The sequence below is a fragment of the Bidens hawaiensis genome, unplaced genomic scaffold, assembly GCF_021521415.1.
Source record: "Bidens hawaiensis isolate Kalapana, Puna unplaced genomic scaffold, B.hawaiensis_p1.1 tig00088501_1, whole genome shotgun sequence".
NCBI lineage: Eukaryota > Viridiplantae > Streptophyta > Magnoliopsida > Asterales > Asteraceae > Bidens > Bidens hawaiensis.
This window is the reverse complement of record NW_027504343.1, coordinates 18529-31334: the sequence shown is the minus strand read 5'-3', so window position 1 is coordinate 31334 and position 12806 is coordinate 18529.

The following is a 12806-nucleotide window of genomic DNA, read 5'->3' as shown; positions in this document are numbered from 1 at the left end:
ACCCATATTTTTGAAACATCGATCAATCAAAATATGTATACATTTAAATTCATATTCATGTAAACCGAATATTTTGGAAACCAGATGATGGTTTGACGGATGGATATTACGCAATGTTAAATGTGTTAATCGCGTTGGTAGGTTACAAAAAAACGGGGCAAGGGGTCGTATACATGTTAGGGGACCATTTAATAAAATAGATAAGCCGGATCATGGCTGATATATTAAACTAGTTAAATATACTTTCAAAACTTTATTATTTTCGTATAGTATATATTTCTTGGCGTGCTGAAACTCATCAACTCAAGAGGATGTTATAGTTAGAAAGAAATATTTAGTTGTTATAAATTAGCATTATAACTGTATAAGTATAATTACAACTAATTTATTGATATATATTTATATATTTCTAACAATATTTGAAACTATCCTCAATACCCTAGTGAGTCTTCTTGAGACAGGATGTCAGTCGTCTATACAACTTTTGACAGCCTGACTCACCATGAATACCATCAAAGAAGAAACCTGCTACCGTGAAAAAACCCATTAAGTTAAGTTTCAACTGAGACATAAGATCTCAAGCCTTGATTATTAAGCCCAGTACTATTAGACCAGAAGAACAAATGTGTATTAATATTTTTGTATAATTAATATTTGTTGAACATATGATCCATTTATGCTCCCAATAAATAATAAAAGGTATTTACTATTTACTAAACCTTCTAGAGAAAGCATATAGAGAGAAGATCCAAAACAGGGTTCGGCCACTTTTGTTTAAATGCTATTTTCTAAAGCTTCTTCGAAGCCTTCATGCTAATCAAAAGCTTCATTAAGTGATATCTAACTCATCTATTAAACAATATATAAATAAATAAACTTAATTGAAATATATTTAATGCATTGAAGAAACGTGTGCTCAATTTAAACCTTTTAAATTGGACGCAAATACACATGGTAAATTTGATTCTCATACGGTATAAAAAAAATAATTTGCATGCCAATATTTTAGATGTAATTTAGTAAAGATTCTTACAGTTAAATATATGTATTATGTAATCATAATGTTAATTTTATTAGTATACTGGTTTTTAATGAAATTTGTATAGTGTTTCTTTTTCTTTTTCTTTTTTATGAAATTTGCCCCGGTCGATTAATATGGACAAAGATGATAGTTATGTGGGGATTTTACTTGTTTAAGTTAAACATTTTTTTGAAATTGTTTATTATATCATTTAAATATATACTATGTTATTAAGTTAGTCAAGCTAAATCAAGATGAATAGTTAATACTTAATAATGATAAATAGTTTATATTGGCTATTTATTATAAATATATAACTAATACAAAAAGGTATTTAGTCGTTAAAAAAACAAAACCAAAAAAGTATCTTGGTTAATAAACCAACAAGTAGCAAAGGTATATATTTAAAACTTTTATATGATCTTATTTATACTTTTCTAAACTTATTTTTGATTTTATTTACTTGAGATTTAAAATTTTACATTTAGTATCTTTGTTATAAATACTGAAATTATCATATATTCATTTATATTTCTTTTATAATAAATAAAATTTAATAAGGTACTTAAAAAAGATATATTTTACTATAAACAAGTAAGAAAACTAACTTTATCATATTATAAAACATAAATAATAATCTTAACATGTAGCATCATTCATTTATCTAGTAAAATTAGTTTAACTAAAAGGTTGTTTGGTAACATTTTAATGATTTTATTAGCATGCTATCTCTAAATTGGTTAGAGATAAAGTTTTTTATTATACTTCTTAACGGTCACGGTGTCTCTTAAGCTAAATTTTAGGTACATACTGAATGATTCAGAGACTAACTCTTAATGGTCTAACCTTCTATTGATTTAGCGCAAGATTGTCAAACAACCCTTAACTGATTTTTAGCCATCGATCAAATAAATATTTATATGAGATGTTTATTATTTTAGAAAAGTAAATATGAATATTTTGATAAATTGGATATAATTATCTCCACAATCATGAGATACATGACTAAAATTATGTATATTAATTTTATGTTAGTATAACATCATAAATATTCTGATAACTATAAAACTGATATAACATTATAAAGACAAAAAAATATATATACTCAAAAAATTACGTGTAATAAAAGACGAGTCAACTTTGTATATTTTGAAAAGTTTAATAATATTATCCAAAACTATTACTATTTTAAATATAAATATACAAGAAAATGACTACATATCTAGTGACCAAATTCCACCGATAATAAAACTAATAGAACATTCCATTCTACCCTTACTATTTTGAATCCAATAGCCACCTTAATTGTCCACCACCCCACCTCTATATATAATATGTATGTGTTGAAAACACATACTCGCTAAAGCAGCTCATAGCTTTATTTTCCTAAAGGTCTCACTTACATCATATATTAATTAGAATCCAAGTTATTTATAATATTATATTTTTTTCACTAATTCTTGAATTCTTTTGCAGTTATGGAGCACAATTGGAGGGTGAAGAATAATGGCATGATTGATGTTACTCCATTCTTGCTGTTTGAGTCATCTGCTGATTCTGATGATACTCATATAGATGTTAATCATAACCATCATCATCATGATTATCATTATCATCATCATCATCATCTACATCATAATAATAATAATCATAGTCATCTACAAGAACAAGACCAAGAGCAACAAGGAGCCTTGAGTGATCATGATGCTGAATCTTGGAGTTATGACCATTCATCATATCCTAATGTCCAAGCCCATGATCATAACCATCATCAAGCTCATGGGTATGATGGATATGATAATTATAACAGTCATCAAACTCATGGGTATGATGGATATGATTATAATAACAATAATAATGATAATGATAAATCATATTCAAGCTCATGGTATGATGGATATGATTATAACAATAATCAAGCTCATGGGTATGATGGATATGGTCATAACAATAATCAAGCTCATGGGTATGATGGATATGGTCATAACAATCATCAAACTTATGGGTATAACCATAACCAACAACAAGCTAATGGATATGGTTATAATAATCATCATGGTTATGATGATTATGGAGATGAAGATACTGATGATGACAAGAATTGGGGAGATAGCAAGATGATTGGCCAAGGAAAGAAATGGAATGAGTTTTGTGGTAATTCTTCTAACATGGATGATAGACAGTTTTGGAAAAATTGTTTGGGTTCTTGATTTTGTTAAAAAAAAAAAGAAAAACAAAAAGAATAAAGATGGAGGTCCATGAAAGGTTTGTTGGATCTTGACTCAAATGGTTGTTGACATTTGAGGACCAAATTTTCTTTTGCTAGTGTTTTAGTTTCTTTTCTCTAAATATTAGATGTTCTATTTGTCATCCATTTGTCATCAAAGTTGTCACTTTTTTTATATGCAAAAGTTCATGTCCTTTCTCTTATTTTGTATTTTATTTTGAATGGAAACATGACTTTAAACAAACGAACTAGCTAGGAGCTAGAGAGAATACATGTCACCAAATAAATTATGGGTTCGGAAAATTTCGTAATTTTTATTAACAAGAATATGGTATCGGAAAATTTATGGGTTTTTGTCGATATTGGTGAAAGCAAGGTTCAAACTTCCAAGAGGTGATAAAAGGAAGTTAGTGAATGCGATATTTGAACCAATGCACCACCCGTTAAAAGTTTATTTTGTATGCTTTATGTTTTTTCTAATCTATGTTGTGAACGCGACAAAACTAAAACATACAAAATGTGACTTAACAAATGTAAGCTCGGTATAAATGGCTGTTTATGTTGGTTAATACGATGGTATAAAATCTTCATCCTATTTTATTCAATCTCATCTTTATCGTATATGCATTGTAAAGTTATGTTGTATAATATAATGTCACATGTGTTATATATTGCAGTTATCCAAAGGTTGTGTTTGATAGAAAACCAGTTTTGATTTGGAAATCGAATGTCATATGTAGTATATCTCATCTTATCGTACATGCATTGTAAAGTTATATTGTATAGTATAATATCATATATATTGCAATTATCTAAAGGTTGTGTTTGATATAAAACTAGTTTTTATTTGAGAACCGAATGTCATGTGTGGAATAACCGAATAGAAAAGGGAAAATGAACGTATTTAAAATAGAATGTAAAAATTCTATATCAAAAAATTAACTTCATACAAGATGGGTTTGTTGTAACATCTAGGATTTTTCGTGCTCGTATTTGTTTACATATAAACCGATTCGGGAACATTATTTCTGATCCTTATTATTAATAATTTATGCAATTATAAGTATTTAAGATTTGTATTTTTATTTTGTATCCTTTTTGTTCTCAAAATTGTTCAATCCTTGATTTAACTCTAAAATAATCAATATTTAACCATTTTTTAAAGTTCAAAGACCTAAATTGCCAAAACAACAAAATCATCCTCCCTTGACCCCGGGCGCTGCGCAGCCAGAAAAGGCTAGGGCCGCCGCGCGCCGCCATGAGCTTACTGTGCAGATTCTTTTTCGTTATTTGTTTCCTAGTTCGTTTATGGTACAAAATTGATTATTTTTAGACCGTATCACGTGTTTAAACCCCAAAAAATCTTACATAGATTAAATACTTGTCCATATACATTAACCCTTCCTCAAGATTGAATTATGGCTGTACTTTCAGTTGATTTGATCATTAAAACTTGATTTGGTTTCTTAAACGAGTAAACTAGCTATATTTGGTTCGTTTTTTGCATATATTATATAAACAACACATATTATACATGCCACAAACTTTCCTAAACCCTAAATAAACATTCCCAGCCGTCACCCACCTCTGCCCATCATCATCTTCTTCGTTTTGGTCATTGTACTTGAAGATACAAGCTTCGGTGTTTGACTTTGCTATTGTATTGACCTTTGACTTCATCTTTCGATCGATTTATATACTTTCTGAGTAAGTTGTTCACTGTAAATCATTCATTAATATTTCCTAGTCAATAACCTTCAATCAAATTCTGAGATTGAAGGGTGTTGACTGATCAATTCATTTAAAACCCGTTCAAGGGCATAATAGTCAACAAGTTTGACTTATCAGTTTCTCGCGCTTTTGGTCGGAACCGAAGTTCGGTTCAGAAGACTTTTATTTTTGTAACTATATTTTAAGTCTACTGACAAAAACCTGACTTCCGAATCGCCGTTCGGATTTTGGTCAGTACCGACTCGCTTAAACGTTTAATTTAGCATAACCAGAGTTCTAGACGTCCGTTTGGAACGATTCTAGCGGCAACAAGTTCGGTTTTTCTCATATTTATTTATCTCAAAGTTTCAAGTTTATTTGATTCACTTTGTTCTACGCGCTAGAGAACGACTTGTTTATTATTTAACCGTTTATTCTTATTTTTGTTCACTCGCTTAATCATCAAGGTGAGTTTTATCATTTCCCTCTATTTTACTGATTTTCATAAGTTTTGGGGACATATGCATACTAGTACTAATGTCTAATTCATATATTCATACTATATATTTACACAAAACTAGCAAACGAATGATTGTGTGTATTTTGATCAAATGTTATATGTTACTTGCTTATATGTTTATATTCTATCATTTTTTGGAGAGGTCCATCAGAAGTCTAGCAAGTCAGTATGATCATATGCCGTCTTAGTACCCAACGCCCGATTAGCATGGCGATGGTAATCCGACAAATCACATTTAGTCATTGTAGCCATCGCCCGTGTTCGTGAGGCATGGTTAATTGACACACTATTTGTTTATGGTTTAATTGTTTATTACCGCATTTATTTCGGTTTTGCTTATTTTTGTGACATTTGAGCCAAAACAAGGTACATCTCAGTACGTATTTATCGATTAAGCAGATAAATGCCTTTTGCGTAACAAACGAACGATTAACCGAACGGGTCGGGTTATGACCCAGATATCTCGGGGGGCCATCTATAAGTGTATACGATCTATACAAGCTAAAATATTAGAAATATGGTCTTAGTTTGATAGCAAACAAGTTAAACAATGATATGCTCGTTTAACTACCCGCTATAAAATTAAACGTGAAAGATAGTTACAAACCAAGCATTGTATCATCCGTTAAGCCGAAAAAGACTTACCAAACACTTGTTTGAAATGTTTTAAGCGATCCGTGAAAATATTTTTGATTTTTACAAACATATAGCATGTTTTTATAATTTTACACAAAACTAGCCGAAAAACACTCGTTTTCGCGTTGTTTAACGCACCCGATAAGTTTTTCGCGCCAAAAACCAAACCCGAACTAAATTTGAACCGGGCTTTTCGTTTTTGGGCTTGAGAAACCAAATTATTGGGCCAAAACAGCCCATGGGTTCAGATCGGCCAGCCCACCCCCACCCCCATTCTTTTTATAAAACTTGTTTTGGAAGCTTGTTTATTCATTTTGGTCTATAAAAGTTGAGGTCCAAGCAGCTGCAAGTTGAAATTCTAGAAAACCTTCAAACCCTAAGGTAAAGAGCATAAATAAGTAGCTTTTGTACTTGTTTAACCTTGATTAATACCATAAAAACATGTCTTGGTTACTAAAAATCATTCCTAACCGTGTAAAAATCCTAAAAATGGTCCATAAACATGTTTTGATCATAAACACGGTAAGGAACCTGTTTTGATAGTTTTTTTGGCCATAAACACGGATTAAAAGGGTTGAAACGGCGTTTTTACGGTTCAAAAGTTCGTTTTTGTGCACTAGCCGAAACCCTAAGTTAAGGGCTGTTATGTTGATGAAAAATTGTTTGGTTTGTGATATAGGACTTGTACCTAGCTTGCTTAGAAGCACAAGAACCTGAAAACTTGATTAAAAAGTCGGAAACGAACCAAACCCGCTAAGGTAATGGCGAAACACTCGCTTATGGGCTATTTAGGTTAAGGTTATGATGTGCATATTGTTAGGACTTGAAAATTTGCAGGGACATCAGGGACCATGTCAATGAGTTTCTGTTTAAATTTGGTAATTTTTTGACCATCCGAGAATATTTGGAGAATTTATTACCGAATTGGGACGTTTATTTGGGAAAAATAGCTAAAATACTTCAAAAATTATGACAATTTTCTGGGAACTCAGATTTGATGTATTTTGATCACATATGATTTTTGGGATCATTTGGAGAAGTTTAAAGGTGTTTTGTTTATATGCGTTCGTGTGAATTTTTATAGCCGAATTTGGGCCGAAAAAAATATTTCACGAACTTTTTACATTCTATAATTGATACAGGTTGATTTGGGACATGATTTGAGCATTCAGGAATTTTTGTGGAATTTTTGGAAATTTTTTGGGGTAAACGGACAATTTTCAGGCGAAATATAGCTGATAAAATGAATTTTTATAAATTAATAAATCAGTAAATAAATTCTATAAATATTTTTATAAAAATCTACATAATTGATAAGTGGTTAAATTTTCATAATTTAATGATTAACGGTTAATTAGTTATGCTAATTTGAATATTAAACAAATTCAGTTTTTATAAAAATCGGCAAGTTTGCGACTAGCGAACCTGCGGGAATATCAAAACACCAAGAGTGATCAAAAATCATATTTTCGGATTAATTAAGTAAAAACAAACTTTTCTTTGATAAACCTGGACAATCTGGGTGGATTGTGTGCGTTTCTTCTCAAATCAAACTGAATAAACGGAAACGGGCCCCGTAGCTAATCCGGGACCCCAGTATGTGATCCTTCTTTATAACTTAATCATTTTATTAACTAATACATTTACCCAATCTTATTTTCCCATAATTGTTTTCTGAACGCGTAAACGAACAACTTGGCCCAGCTGGGAAAACGGGAATCTGAGCCAAGTTCAGTTCTAAGTATTAGACATTGAACAACATCACAACCTAAGCCTATTGCCACTTTCTGGGCGTTCCAGCTACACCCAGATTAGTTATACAGCCCAGATTAGTTATACATCATTTACATACATACATACTTATTTCATGATTACAGGTGTTGACTTGTGAATACTCAAAACTGATTTCTTGAAACTCGTGAAACTCACCAACTCTAGTAGTTGACCCGTTTTAAACTGTTTTTCAGGTGTACCTAAATCGGAGTAATTTGGTGATCTGTTACTTGCCTGAGGTGTGTGGTTGATGCTATGTGAATAGAAGCAGGGGCAATAGTAGTAACAATGTATAGTTAACGAACTAGTTTTGTTTGTATCGCCTAAACTGTAAAACAATGATAGAACGAAGAAATGTAATATATTGTAAATTAGTTTGTAATGTTTCTTTATAAACAATGTGTTGATATCAGAGGTGTCTGTTACATTCCCGTTTTACGCTTCCGCATTGTGCTAGTCAGGGTGTGACAATTTCTTTATATTATTATCATATCATGCAAAACTGGTGGTAATCTCACTCAACCTAGTGTTGATAAACTCTATTTATTTTCTACGCATATACAGGTTATCGTTTGACTTGAAATTTGAAGTGATAGACAACTAGAAAAGACCTTAGGGAATTAAAGAAGACTATTTATATTTAAATTTTGTTTATAATATTGTTTGGATTATTTGTCATGTTTGGATATTTTGTGCACCTTTAGTTGAAATAATTAACGTAATAGATATTGTCTTTATTTATGATAGTACCTTTGAGCTGTGAACAATCGACTCACGTCCTAACATTTTTGTTTTAGGTTAAGACGTGACATTTGTATGTACACTTGATGTTTGTGGAAGTACAACTCCTCCAGGAGATAGTAGGTACATGTACTTCATGCCAATATCCAAGATTAACAATAGTAGGTACACGTACTTGAGTACTTCATGCCATTTATCTAAGATTAACATGGTTTAGAAATTAGACTATACATATAACATTACTGGCTTAGCTTCCTGTGTATTACACGGGTTTAACAGTTTAAATTACGTAAGTAATAAAAAAAAACTCAAGATATATGAAATATTCAATAAACATGCATATACCCAAATTACATTTGAACGATAGATCATTTCAAACTTTTGTATATCGATGACATTATTACTGTTTTTTTTCTTGTGGCCTATATCATGACATAATGCACAAAATTTATTAACTTAGACAAATTATACATAAAATGAGATACTATTATTGGCTTAACATATAATAGACTAACATATGTACCTCTTCAAACTTTTGCGCAAATTGATTCTTGTTTGACATGTTAGTAGTTTAAAGAAACCAAGATGCAAAAAATGTTATTTTTAGAAATTTGACCTTTATCAAATAAAAAATATCATGACAAAAAATAATGACTTTGAATCTAATCCAAACCAAATTTTAAATTTTCAAAATCAGTCTTTTGATATGTCACCAAAGTCATGACCCAAAAAGTTTGTCACAAAGTTATGACCTAAAAGTTGAAACACACTTTGGCCCGTTAACTCTTTTTAAATAAAGATGCTTATAAAAAACCACGTCGACCGATATCAAATTATGAATCAATTAACAATGTTTCGTAGTAAAATATGTTGTTCCTAAACTACCCCTGATAATGATTTTAACCTGAAATCATTTTTTTCCAAATTGTCAAAACCCTTGATTCAGTTTAACTAATCTATTGTAAAAAAATTGACGATGACAAAATACTCCTTTTCACTTAAAAACTTATTATAAAATTCCGATGATCGATCCTTATTTTCATAGCTACTTTGTTGCTTTTTCACACCTCTTTGTTGATTACTAAAGAGGCTCCTGTGAATTTTGTCATAACAAAAAAAAGAGGCTCTTGTGAATTTCTTGTCGGATTCGCGTGAAGGAATGTCTACTCTCCGACCAACGGGCATTCTTGTGTTTGGATGGGCGGGAGGGAAGCATACTTGTGTGGACTTTACTGGGGTGTCTCCTCTTGTCGGACTTAGAGACACCGGGTTTGTTGATAGGTAGGCCATGTTAAAGGCAGAAGCAAGAAAAACCGCTAAACACGAGAATACATGTGTTGGGAATCAACACGTCTTCATTCCTTTTGCTTTCGATACATTTGGGTCACTTGCCCCCGATGTTGCTACGTTTCTAAAAAGATTTCAGCGGGTCGTGCACATAACTCAACGATGTCGAAGAATGATAACTTTGTTTTCAATAGGATCGGTTTTACTATTCAAAAAGGGGTAGCAGCGCAACTTGTTGCCCGCTTACCTGCCTCTTTATTGTAATTGGATCCTTTTATTAGTATTATTTTTATTTAAAAAAAAATACTAAAATGCTACTTATAACAGTAATAATGATTATACAAATAATATTAGTAGCAATAATATTATTTTTATTCCATATTTATTATTACTATTTATTAATTATTAGTTTTCATTTATTAGGAGTATTTATTATTTATTTGTATTTATTAGTTCACATGTGGCAAAGTGAGGAATTAGAAAGTCTTATGTAGTGACACATATGATAAAAAGATGTTAAGAGATGTCATGTGATCTTAGGGGCTTTCTTTTATTATTTATATAAGATCAGATGTAAGATAATTGAGAAAAATTACTAAGACATACTTTGTTGACCATAGTTTATCAAAATAGACACAAATTTTCACCTTATAAGTTCTATAGATATTCCTTATTCAAGCCAATCACATAGCTTCATTTTATGCTTAAAAGACTAAAATCTATGTTATTGTGTGCTTCTTGGATGCGACACCTACAAGTCTCTTTGGGTGTTTTTTCCACGTCCAAATATAATTCCAATACAAGCTAATTTTGCCGGTAAGCATCAAAGCAATTCTTTCTAAAAAAATGGAATTGTTCTTTGCGAGGGGATGAAAAAAAAATGTCTTTGGTTGGTAAAAATGAAATGAAATCTCATATCACCATATCCATTCAATTCCTTCTAAAACATCTCAAATTCATTTCATCCATCACCTTTGTTTTTTTTTTCTCATTCCATTCCTCTTTTACGTCATATCACCTCCAACACCCTCCCACCACCACCACCCACTGCCACCGTTGCCACCACCACCTACCGTCGCCGCCGTCACCACCCACCGCCATCATCAACCCGCCTCAACCACCGCCACCACCCATCACAACTAACCATCACTACCAGCCATCACCCTCGCTGCCCACTACCACCCATCGCCAACAACCATCAGTCCCAGCTCCCCCGACCATCGTCGCCGCCGCTCACCACCACCACCTTTACTTCTCGCAGCCCACCACCACCCCCCGCCACTCACCATCATTTTTATTTTATTCCGGCCAGCCTACCTCACAACACAAAAGCAATAATTCATTTCATTCCCATATGGTAACCAAACATTTCAACGGAATAGTTATGATTCATTTCATTACCTCGTTCATTTCGTGTCATCACTCGTTCCATTACCCCACACCAAACATATAATAAAAATATGAATTCTACTTTTAAACAAGCTTGAGTTATCACAACAAAGCAAAAACTCCAGTCATACATGGTTAGTCAAAATTCAACGTACAACATGTAGGGTTTTTTACATGTATTTTAAAATTTTGTATATCAGCAAAAACGCGTGTACGAACTAATCAAAACCGAGCTTTGGATTGCCCATTAGGAGTCTATGCACAAACCAAAATAGAGATAGACAAACCCAAGCACATAGGGTTTAATCAAACATGCATTTGACGAGTAAACAACTTAACCAGTCGAAACACACGAGAACAACGAATACAGACACTAGATTCGATCACACGAAACAACCCAAACGAGTCAGACCCGAAAACAAACAACTCAATTTACTTGAACTCGATTTGAAAGCACACGAACTCAAAACTAAAGACTACTGGTTTGGAAAATTCCACTATTGGCGATAGCATGAACATGTTAAATTTATCCCAAAGGTTGAGTATCTCTAGAGATTGCATTAAAATCTTATTCAAGCATTATTCTTGTCACACCCCGACTAGCACAATGCGGAAGTGTAAAACGGGAATGTAACAGACACCTCTGATATCAACACATTGTTTATAAAGAAACATTACAAACTAATTTACAATATATTACAACTCATTGTTCTATCATTGTTTTACAGTCTAGGTGATACAAACAAAACTGGTTCGTTAACTATACGTTCTTACTACTAACACCCTTGCCTCTATTCACATAGCATCAACCACACATCTCAGGCAAGTAATAGATCAAGCATTATTCTTGTCACACCCCGACTAGCACAATGCGGAAGTGTAAAACGGGAATGTAACAGACACCTCTGATATCAACACATTGTTTATAAAGAAACATTACAAACTAATTTACAATATATTACAACTCATTGTTCTATCATTGTTTTACAGTCTAGGTGATACAAACAAAACTGGTTCGTTAACTATACGTTCTTACTACTAACACCCTTGCCTCTATTCACATAGCATCAACCACACATCTCAGGCAAGTAATAGATCACCAAATCATTCCGATTTAGGTACACCTGAAAAGCAGTTTAAAACGGGTCAACTACTAGAGTTGGTGAGTTTCACGAGTTTCAAGAAATCAGTAATGAGTATTCACAAGTCAACACTTGTAATCATGAAATAAGTATGTATGTAAATGATGTAATTATGTTAAGCTACAGTGAAGCCTTGACTGTATGTGCTGCGTGCATCCATTTCCCACGCTCAATCAACCATTGTGGCCCCTTTCCGCCCACAACATGCCCCGGTATCTATGTCTAACACTACATAGCCTGTTTGTATAAATATGGTCATGTGCAAACGGCGCTATGTGACACGGCAACCAGGCCGATTCCGTTTGGGTTTGTCAAACCAATAGTACTATTCACAAGCCACCGGCTCGAAGTTAATCACTG